The sequence below is a fragment of the Urocitellus parryii genome, chromosome X (assembly GCF_045843805.1).
Source record: "Urocitellus parryii isolate mUroPar1 chromosome X, mUroPar1.hap1, whole genome shotgun sequence".
Lineage (NCBI taxonomy): Eukaryota > Metazoa > Chordata > Mammalia > Rodentia > Sciuridae > Urocitellus > Urocitellus parryii.
Window position 1 is genome coordinate 28,805,086 of NC_135547.1, and position 12,672 is coordinate 28,817,757.

Below are 12,672 nucleotides of genomic sequence, written 5' to 3' on the forward strand. Positions count from 1 at the left end.
TGTGAAGAATTCAGCTAAGCTTACCAAAACTTTTTCCAAGAGACTTCTCTTTAGTCATCTATTTTTCTTTCTTGTTTTCTTGAAACATCGGAGTTTCTCAGAAATCTTTCTTAAGATATGTGCAATTAGCTCTCATGATATTTGTTAGCCCACTACAACTACATTGAGAAATATCAGATATCTTATAAAAAGTCATTCTCAGACATTCAAAGCATAATATCAGCTTTGGTTGTTCTAGGATATGAGAACTTATGCTGCAAATATTGTACCTACCAATAAGCAGAACTCCCATAGAAACTTCAGGGATTGGAGTTTTAATGGCTACTAATACCGTAAAAAAATACATACTAATATATAAACTGGCCAGATTCTTTGACTTAGTAAATGACACTAGGCAATGGGTAAAATAAAACTGCAATTTAGAGCTAATAAGCATTAGTAGCATAAGTTTTATTTATAATTTTAAGAAAAAAAAATAAAAATAACAAGTCTACTTAAAAATTGAGCTATATTTTTGTTTTTGCTTTAAAATATATATAAGAATTTTTTGTTCTGTACCAATTTTAAATACATGCATGTTGCCACTCACAATCATTGTTGTTTAATAATAAAAGGAAAGCATAAAATTTTCATGTCATTGGAACTTTCACTTGAAATGTTAGCTATTTTTTCTAAATCATTACTGAGATTAACAGAAAATTATTTATGATGATCTTGACAGTTCAGGTGTGAAAAAGACATTAATAAGCCAGATATAGCTGTCACTGCCCACTATGAGTATGAAAAGATAATGAAAGAATCTGTTAAAAGAAAAAAAAATGGTGGTGGTGGTAGGGAATCTATCAGCAGCAATACTTTTCACCAATGTCAATTGATGACTCATCACCACCAGCTAATTCTACAGCCTGCCAAAGAACTTCACTGAAGAAAAGAAGACTTCTGGGTTTGGGTACTGCAGTGCGGTTTTGCTTGCTGGTGTTAGATTCCTGTAGCTGTTATTTTTTCATGCAGAGGGGCCATCTCTATAAAAGCTCAGATGCTACTGCAGTAGCTATTTATATTAGATATTCAGAAAGTCCTTGGTAAACAATGAAAAAAGTGAAGTAAATGCCCTGAGTTCTTGGTCCAGATATTTTGCAAATTAGATGTGTGAGCCTTAATATGTCATTTGGCAATTCTGAATATTATCCTTCTCATCTGTAAACAAAATAGTTTGGAATAAACTACAAGATCCCTACTACTTCTCCAATTTTATGATGCTGGTATTATTTTCTCTTTGCATCTGGAATGAATACTTTCAATTTACCAGCTTTTGACTCCTTTTCATTTTTAATTTTTGTTCCTCACATTCTGAGGGAACAAAATACAATGGAAGTTGAGTTAAAAAAATCACTAGTTGCAAAAACGTAGGAAGAGAGAAGAGCAATGCCAAGGAAGATTTGTAAGGTAGGTATTTTGAGAAATAAAGGAACGTATAGAGGTCAAATATGTATGATAATTTCTATTGTTCTATGTAAGACTACCCTAAATAGAGGCTGTGTTAACTTTCTGCAGACAATCTAAGGGGAATTTTACTTTCTGCTCTTAGTAGCCCATGTGGGTCACATTTAAAATCAGAATTGGGTGGCTGTACTACTGTTAGACATGTAGTTTATTCGTTTAAATTTTTTTTTTAGTTATGGATGGGCCTTTATTTTTTGTTTATTTATATGTGGTGCTGAGAATCGAATTCATTGCCTCATACATGCTAGGCAAGCAATCTACCACTGAGCTACAACTCCAACCCAGGTAGTTTATTCTTTAAAAGACTTGGTGATTATGAGAACAAGAATGAAGAATAAAAGAATTAACATACAAAAGTAAATAAAGTTATATAAAAAATGAATAAATGGTGATGGAAATACAGAAAAAGGTAAAAACTATTTCCAATTGCACAAACCATTCTCTTGACATAATTCCAAATCTGCTGCTCATATTTAAATATTTTAGTATCATAATGATTTCACTTATGCTGGAAAACAAAATCCAGTCAATAAAATTTATTGATAGCACTAAATTTTATTCCTATCTAGAAATGTATCAATCAAAAAAGAATAATCAAAATAAATGCCCACTGGAATTGACAGAGCTAAGTAAGGTTAAGTGACATAAAATATTCCATTACATTGCTCATCAATTTTGATTATCAATATTATATTCATTAAAATGGAAACTTTCTCTTCAGATAGTTAAAGAAGTATAACTATTTTTTCTTTGGCTTAGATGCTCATGATTAGTAACTGATAGACTTATGAATTAAACAAGTTTACATGACTAAGTACACAAATGTAAATATGCTGGCCTTATGTCAGTCTCTAAAAACAGAACCAATGGCTACATAATATATCCCAATACCTAACAGAATATGAAGTCTAATGTACTAACAGTTGTCTTATTTCTTGCCTACCAAGCCACCATGCACTCCTTATTATGTGCTGCCCACATCCTAATTTTGTTCAGCTCTTGGGTGGCAAAATGTTTCAGAGGCCTGCTCTTTTAACTCTCAGGGGATATTGTGATGAGCTTAAAGGAGTAAGGAAAATCGCACTTCTCTTTACAGATAAGGAGAAAAGAAGGTAAAGTTAGTTGTTCTGAGACAGGTTTATTTGCTCACAAAATGGATTTGTAACCATTTGAAAATAAGAGAAGAGTAATCAAAATGGTATAAGGATGACAAAATGGAAGGAATGAAGTGAACTTGAATCCTTGTTGAGATATTATGAATCTTTTTAATTAATTGACTCTTGGCATTTCATAGCTTCATATTTCCTAAGTGAGATATTAAATGACCTTCCTATTTTGAACTACTTACAGTATTTTTGTAATTGCAGCTGCAAGCATTCTGATTAAAAAATATTTAATTAAGTTATAAAAAAGGTCTCAGAGATATGAACTGAATATTTTGTATATTCTTCCTTCAAAATGATAAATTTCTTGAAAATTTGGGATTCTTATTTCCTTTCCTATTATAATATGTGAAAGACACAAAGGCTTTCTAGTTATTTATATTGTTACTTGCAAAAGCAGATATCTACATTGCACTTAGTGTTGAAACACCACATAACTTTTAACCAAATTTTAATGATTTGCTGTCAAGCTTTGTTTATATATTCCTACATATTCAGAATAATTGAAATTTCCATGTAATTTGCTAAGATGACTAGATATTTTGGGGTTGCAAAGATTTTGTCATGGAGACACAGCTTGAAACTACTTCATATCACCTTATATTTAATTCACAGAAACTAAAATATATTATCACCAGATTATTATACTTTCATGAGTAGTGAACAGATGTCAGGCTCCCACAATTGACACTCAACCCATTCACCTGATTTCTCTGGGAGTTATGTATATATGTCATTTTTAACAAAGGGCCACTCTTAGATCATTCTATTTCCCCTAGTCCAGGGATCCTCAGAAATAAAACCCAAACTGGTAAATAAATCAAGGCATCCTGGCTCACAGTTTTGATCTCTGTTTGATCCTTTCTTGACTGCTTCTTCATTTGCCAAATATAGTCAATTTCCACATTACTTTTTTCATAGATTATCTGCTGAATTCTATGCTGTATGTTAGTTTTTCAAGTTTATACTCTAGTGCAGTCATCATGTATCTCATGTCATAATCTCTAGTCCAGATTCTTTTGTGCCCTGCATCAATCTGTCACTTATCCAGTATATTTGGGAGACATGTAGAGTTACTCCATGTTGCTTACAGAAATCTGGAGGAGGCTTTGGGACACATATCCCTGAGAGTTTAGACTATTTGTCTGTTTATTTATTTATTCATTCACTTATTTTTTTGGTATTGGGACTTGAACCCAAGGATTCCTTTCCACTGAGAGACATCCCCAGCCCTTTATTATTATTTTTTCTTTTTAGACAGGGTCTCATTAAGTTGTTGAAGGTCTAGCTGAGTTACTGAGGCTGGCCCAAAACTTGAAATCTTCCTGCCTCAGCTGGAAATAACTAGGATTAAAGGTGTACTCAACTGTATCTCACTGAGTTTGGACATTTTTTTTTTGCTTTGGACATTTTATAAACTTTTTGACATCTATCAGGCAATACTTTATGAAAGAGGTGGATGTACACCCTTTCCTAAATATGACAATCTGTAAAATATTAATCTCTGATGATTAAAAGCATTTTATCAGTTCTGGTAACAAATGTGTGTATTATTAAATCAAAATATGAAGAAACTAATGCAAATGTTACTCTTTTGTTGAATAAGTGAGAAACAGTATAATTTCCTTTAAAATATCATATAAAATGCGTATCTGATGTCTACATTTACATATTTCACATGGCTCATATATATCATTCCGCCTTTTCTGACTAGTTCTTAGAAAAAATACTAGAGAAACAATTGTGTTTGTTACAGTGGAAGTGACATTTTTTTTCCATTAGGCTCATGGCAAAATTGAAAAATAAATTTTCTTTTCATGTATTTATTCTTTTGAGTCTAGGCTACTGACAAATCTGAACACCATTCACCCTCCACCTCCTGGGACACCAATTATTTGTGTGTGTGTGTGTGTGTGTGTGTGTTTAAGTTTTATTGGTTTTATTTTTTAAATACATGACAGCAGAATGCATTACAATTCCTATTACACATATAGAGTACAATTTTTCATATCTTTGTATATAGAATATGTTCATGCCAATTCATGCCTTTATACATGTACTTTACTTAAAAACAGCATACTACAGGGACACAGCCACATCAATGTTTATATGAGAACATTTTATAAGATAAAATTTTCAGCAAATTACCTGTTACTGTCTTCAAGACCCTCCAATATGTCCTAAAATTTTATATACCAAATTTGTTTTTCAACACTATCTCAAAAAAGTTATGGCACTAGTCAGATTGGATTATTTGTTATTCTCAGAATTGACCAAAAGTGTTTGTAATACCCTAAATTGTAACTCAAACTAGATTTACTCATAGAGGTAAATCACACTGTGAGTTATGTTTTATTTAAATATTGCTATAGGTAGACATTTGAAGTATATTGTTGATTAAGTCTTAGAAACCTAAGCACCAGCAAGTTAGAATAATGGACCTCGGAACTCATTTTTCTATGGAAACAAACCATCCTATTATAAATTAATTATTGGGATACGTTTGTAAGTTTGGTATTGCATGCTTATTTATAAAAATGATACTATTCTGAATTTTGATGATTAAATATCACTGCATTACTTTGATATATACCTATTTTGACCACATTTTTTCAACAGTACATATTATCACTAAAATGGAAAAATTCTTAGTAGTGTTCTAGAACTGCTTTACTATTATTACAAAGCCAAGGTTAAATTCAAATATATAGAAAGAAGTTTGCTGCTATTGATGAAAGATATAACCATTTGTCACCAAGCTATTTGACAAAATTTTCTAGTATTTTTTCCTTATACTGTATTTATTTCCTATAGTTTTATTTCTTTTTAAATAAGTTTTCCTTTTCTAAGGTTTTCTTTTTTTATATACCTTTATTTATTTATTTTTATGTGATGCTGAGGATTGAATCCAGGCCTTGCATTTGCTAGGTGAGTCCACTACTACTGACACAACCCCAGCCCCTTTTGTAAGGTTTTAATTCCCATTTTTATGCTTGATTATTTGTTTATTTTAAGACTGGGTGACTCTGCTTTGGCCAGGTTAGGTTCAAAATCCTGGGTCAAGCAATGTACCCTCCTATCACATCATGAAGTAGATAGAACTATAGGCACAGACCACCACATCCAGTTCGTAGTTTAATCTCAAAACAGCAAATGACTTACAGTATTTGAAGAAAGAAGATGAAGCTCACTCTTGTGTAAATAAAAAGTGGGAAATAGTGCTGGGGAAACCCTGAGTTCTATCTACAGCACTTCAAAAACAAAAACAAAACAAAATAGAAAACCAGGAACTAAAAGTGGAAATGATTTGTGCTACCAGGGCTCCTTTAAAAAAAAAAAAAAAGTGGGCCTAAAGGCTCTTTTTGACTTTAACAAAGTTCAAAGCCATGGAAAATTCCAAGGATATCAAACACAGCTCTATTTAAATGTAAAACTTAAATGGAAAGCAGAAATCTTCTTAGTCATCTCTATTTGCTAATTCCTCAGAACATGCAAACTCCACATCCTGGTTTTGCTTGATAAGATCAGCAGATCCATTCATTAGGAGTGTTCTCATCTAGAAACTACCTTTGACTCTAGTCCAAATTCTTTAGCTAGGCTTCTCTAGGCAACAGTTTCTAACTCCCAAGCACTTGGAGTTTGTCCTCACATTCCCACTCCTACTCCAATAACAATTCTAATAAGTACCAGGAAGCATTTATGCAAATACCTCTTCAACAGTTTCCATCTTGAAACATAATTCTTATGATTCCAAATCCATTTCCCTGCCCACCTCCTAACATATGTCTTTAAATTCACTTATCTGAGAGCACCATGAGTAAGCATGCTGTTTGGCAGATGAACTTGGATAAGAGGATTAGGAAATCATCACATTTTGTCTCAGAGCAGTTAAAAGTCACAGGGAAGATCTGCCTCAAATTTTCAAATAAATTTATTCTTTTTTACATTTTACTAATCCATTTTAAAAATGTTTAAGTGTTATATATTTTATTTATATCTATTTTAACATTTTCCTATTCACAATTTCCTTAATATCTATCTCAGAATAAGAAAAATTCAATTAAGGCAGAGGCTGATTATAAGTTTCCAATCTGTTCTTGAACTAATAACTTCCACTAAATTCAGGGATCAATTACGTGCTATTTTTATGCAATAGTACTTCAAATGGCCAAAACAAAACAAAAATTCAAAACATTCACTAACTATTTTGCATAAGCGAATGCCAACTCCTCAACTAAATAGGAATCATGAGTGACAAATCTACCTGTTTTAGGAAACAAATGTGTGAAAGAAGTGAATTTACTGATTGGAATCTGGTGAAAGTTTAAAGAAAATATTTGAGAAAAACAAAATGAATAGCCACTTTTCAAATCAATATGCTTAATAATTGAGATCCTTAACTATAGAAATCTGTGACACATGAGGGGAATTTTAAACACAATTTCCACTTCTCACAAGGATGAGTTGTGTATATAAATCTACACAGAAGATTTTTAACATGTCTTGTTTGTAGGGGATAGATATCTAAATGATGGTAATTCTCAAAGTATATTATGGCTCCATCTCTCATTGCAGTCAAAATTACTAAATTTTAGTTACAGATTTGTTACTTATCAGAAAAACATGTTATTTGTTAGCCTGCTGAGAAAATTATTTTTATACTGAATAGTGTTTGGAGAAGAATATTGCATTATTTTGTCCATCGATACAGTTTTATTATCTTTTCATTATAAATTTAATTCATTAATTAAAGTCTATTCATGAGGATTGAATGGGTTATTATGTATAAATATATACAGAGTACTAAGGCTGCATGGAAGAAAAAGCTGAGAGATAAGAAGACATAGCTCTTGCCATCCAGGGGCTCACAGTCTTTTAAAAGAGAAAAACATCAATTTTTTTTATTTTTTGGTGGACACAACATCTTTGTTTGTATGTGATGCTGAGGATCGAATCCGGGCCGCACGCATGCCAGGTGAGCACGCTACCACTTGAGCCACATCCCCAGCCCACCATTCCATTTTTAACTGATCATTTTCCCTAACTATACTTCAAATTTTCAAGTTCCAAGTATCCTGTGATCCTTCCCTTGACTGCAGTTTCTCTACATGATACTTTCTCTTTTCTCTGCTTCATTTTTTTTTCAAAACCTGGCTAATATTCACCATTTTCTTAAAATAATAGTTAATATTCCTAACTTCTCAGTCATCTCAATTTAAGTTTGCCTCACAGCATTATACTCCATCAAATTTGTTTTTGCCAAGATCAACAATAACCTCCATTTCATTAAACCTAATGGATATTTTTTTTTGTCCTCAGCTTCTAAACCTTTGAGTAGTGTTAAACAGTTGATCATTATGTCATTTTTGAAGGTTAATCTTCATTCATTCTCCATAAGAATATATTCTTGGGCTGGGGTTGTAGCTCAGTAGAGCATTTGCCTAACACATGCAAGGCACTGAGTTCAATCCTCAGCACAACATAAAAACAAATAAATAAAAGTATTATGTCCATCTATAACTAAAAATATTTTTGATAAAGAATATACCTTTTTGCTTTCCCTCCTACTTCACTAGATTATTCTCAGATTCCTTTCTTGTCCTGCTTCTTCTGATTGATTTCCTCACATTTATTCTTAAAATGTGTAATCATTATATTTTTAAAATATATTTTTGACAATAAAAATCGAGTATATTTGTCATGTCAAATATATTTTAAATATGTATACATTGTGAGAGAGTTAATATATGCATTACCATACATCATTTGTGTGTGTATGTATATGTGTGTGTGGTGAAGAACATGTAAAATCAACTATCTTTGTAATATTCAAGAACACAATATATTATTTTTTATTTGTTTCAATTAGTTATACATGACAGCAGAATGCATTTCAACTCATTGTACACAAATGGAGCACAACTTCTCATTTCTTTGTTTATACATGAAGCAGAGTCACACCATTCATGCAATCCATTATTATTGATTGTAGTCATCTGCTGCAGTCTGGCTGGGCACAAAATAACTGAGCCACCACAAAAGCCTTGTAGATTCAAACAGCAACTCTTTATTCCCGAACTCTCACCGGCACTCTACAGGAACGTTCTGGGAAAAATACACTCCCTCCACCGGGCTCTGCGTCCCAATTCTCTCAGAACCCCACGAGAACTCCACCGGAACTCAAGGAGCCGGTGCCTGAGGCAGCAGGATACGCCCTATTCCCAGCAGGATCCACCCTAAACCTGGAGCCACCCTAATCCAGCAGGATCCACCCTAAACCTGGAGCCACCCTAATCCCTGAGCAGGGTCACCTTTCAACCAAAAATGCCATGCGTCATTCTTACTTGGCTATGGCTCTCATCAGTCATCATGTTGCATAATAGATTCCTTGAACTTATTTCTCCTATCTAATTGAAATTATGAATGCTTGGGCCAGCAATTTCTTAACTTCCCCACCCTCCCAGCCTATGATAGCCACTGTTTTATTCTCTGACTCTAGGAGTTTAACTTTTTAGATTCTCCATGCAAGTGAGATCATGTAGTACTAGTCTTTCAATGCCTAGTTTATTTCACTAAACATAATGTCCACAAGGTTCACACTTGTTGTTGCAAATGACAGGATTCCCTTATTTTTTTTTTAAGGCTAAAAAGTCTATTATATATCAGGTACCATATTTTTATTATCTATTTATCACCTGATGGACACTTAGGTTTGCTGCATATCTTGACTATTGTGAATAATGTGCCAATGAACATGGGAGTGAAAATATCTCTTCAACATACTGATTTCATTTTCAATGAATATGAGCTCAGTACTTGAGTTGTTTCAGGAACATCCAAAATGTTTCCCATAATGGCTCTACTACTTTATATTCTCATAAATGGTGTACAATAATTTCCTTTTCTCTGCATGCTCACCAGCACTAGTTATGGTCTTTTTTATAGAATCCATTCCAACAGATGTGTGGTTATATTTCAATGTGGTCCTAATTTTTATTTCCCTAATAATTAGAAATGATGAGCATTTTTCAAATGTTAGCCATCTGTATGTCTTATTTTGAGAAATGTCTACTTAGTTCCACTGCCCATTTTGTTCTCCTTCAATTTAGTTACTATGAGTTACTTATAACTTTTGAATATTAACCCCTAAATATAAGTATGGTGACAAATATGTTCTTTCATCTTTTGGAGGTCGTTACTTCACTCTGTTGCTTATTTCATTCATTGTTCAGAAACTTTTGGGTTGAATTCATCTTTTCTTTAATCTGTTTTTGCTTTTATAGCTAGTAATTGTAGAGTCATACCCCCAGAATAATTACCCAGATCAATGCTATGTAGCTGTATCCCCTATATTTTCTTCTAGTAACTTTACAACTTCATGTTTTACCATTAATTTTTAAAATCTATTTTGAGTTTATTTTTAATACAGTGTGAGATCATATTTAAGTTTTCTGTACATTGATGGACATTTTATCCAACGTCTTTTATTAAAGAGATATTTATTTCTCATGTGTTTTTGTCACCATAGTCAAAAATCAGTTGACAGCAAATGCATTAATTTATTACTGGGTGCTCTATATCCTGTTCCATTGGATGATGTGTCTGCTTTCATGCCAATGATGTAATGTTTTAATTTAATATAGTTCATTTTCATGTCTGGTAATGTAATATCCTGTTTTGTTTTTTTTGCTCAAAATTGCTTTGCCTTATTCATGGTCTTTCGTGGTTTAATATGAACCTTGTGACTGTCTTTTCAAGCTCTGTGAAGAACTAGAAATATCATAGGTATTTTGATGAAAATTGCATTGAATTTGTGCATCACTTCCCATATTATGGACATTTTTAACAACATTAATTCTGTTACTCCATGAATATGGAATGCCATCCATTTTTGTTTGTTTACTTTAGTTTCTTTCATTTGTGTTGTGTCATTTTCATTGTAGAAATTATTCACTCACTGTTAATTTATTATTAATTATTTTTGAAGCAATTTTGAATGGGACTGTTTTATTTCTTTTTTAGAATTATGTTATAGATGAATTTAAAAATCTACTGATTTTTTATAGTTTGATCTTATATCCTACAATTTTACTGAATTATTTTTTCAGCTCTACCAATTTTTTGGAAAATATTTTTTTCTCTATATAAAACCATGTTCTCTGCATGCATGGGTAATTTTACCTCTTTCTTTCACATTCTAATGCATTTTATTCCTTCCTCTTGCCTTATTGACCCTGGTAAGTCTTCTGATGCCATACTGAATACATACAAGTGGTGAAAGTGAAAAATGTAGACTTCTTTGTGATCTTAGAAGAAATAATATTACATTTTCCCCACTCAGTATATTAGTTGTGGGCTTGTTATATTTATTGTGTTGAGGTAGGTTCCTTCAATTCTTAGTTATTTTTAATTTGAATAGATATTGAACTTCATTGAATGCTTCTTCATGCATCTATATAGTTCTCCATATGGTCTTTATCCTTTATTATATTGATTTTATCTACTTCATTTTTGGATTTGTTCAAGGTATACCATCCTGGCATCTATGGGAGAAATCTGAAACAATCCTAGTGTATAATATTTTCTATATACTCTAAGATATTAGATTCAATTTTCCAGTGTTTCTTATAAGAATTTTTGCATCTACACTCATAATTTTCTTTCTTTCTTCATCATTAGGTATTTGTTTGGTTTTGATGTCAGGATAATGTTGGTCTCATAAAATGAGTTTGGAAGAGTTCCTTCCCTTTCAATACTTTGGAATGTTTTCAGAAAAAAAATGGAGCTAGCTCTTCTTTCAGAATTGGTAGACTGAGCAATAAAGGCATTGACTGAACTTTTCTTTGTTGAGAGATTTTTTTTTTTTTTAACTGATTCAATCTTGTTACTTGTTATGCTTGCTATTTCTTTTCTTTTAATAATTTGGGGTATGGTTTAATAATTTGTTCTTGCCTTTCTAGTTCCTTGATTCGCATTGCTAGGTTATTTATTTGTTTATTTAAAATCTATTTTATAACTTAGGAATTTATTGCTATAAAGTTCTAATATGGTTTTGATGAATGTCTCCCAGTTGTTCATGTATTAAATGGTGCCCAGGTGGCACAACTAGAAGGTGATTGATCTTTTGAGGGGTGTATTCTAGTAAGGGGTCCTTAAGTCACTGAGGGCATGCCCTTGAAGGAGGTTGTGGGATCCCAGTCTCTCAGTATCTTTTCTTCCTGGCTTATGATGTAACTGGTTTGTTCTTCCACACATTCTTGCCATGATCAACTGTTCTCATCAGAGGCCCCCAAATAATGGGAACAACTGATCCTGGACTGGAATCTTCAGAATGATGATCTAAAATAAGCTTTTAATATTTTTAAATTTTTTTATTCTAATTTGTTATATATTACAGCACAATGCATTACAATTCATATTACACATATAGAGCACATTTTTTCATATTTCTGTTTGTATACAAAGTATATTCACACTATATGTGTCTTCATACATGGGGTAATGATGTTCATCTCAGTCCACTGTCTTTCCTACCCTCATGCCCTCTCCCTTCCCCTCCCACCCCTCTGCCCTATCTAGAGTTCATCTAATCTTCCCATGCTCCCCCTCCCAACCCCACAATGAATCAGCCTCCTTTTATCAGAGAAAACATTCACCATTTGTTTTTTTGGGGGATTGGCTAACTTCACTTAGTATCATCTTCTCCAACTCCATCCATTTACCTGCAAATACCATGATTTTATTCTCTTTTATTGCTGAGTAATATTCCATTGTGTATATATGCCATATTTTATATATACATTCATCTACTGAAGGGCATGATATTTATAAGCTAATGGACTCTGGAAATTTGAGTAATGTAAATCTAACTAATACAACTTCCCTTAGCACTGATTTTGCCGTATCATATAGGTTTGGGGGGTTGTGTTTTGTTTTTATTTTCATTTAAGAAATTCTTAAAATTCTCCACTTGGTTTCTTTATTAGCCCATTGTTCATTTAAGAGA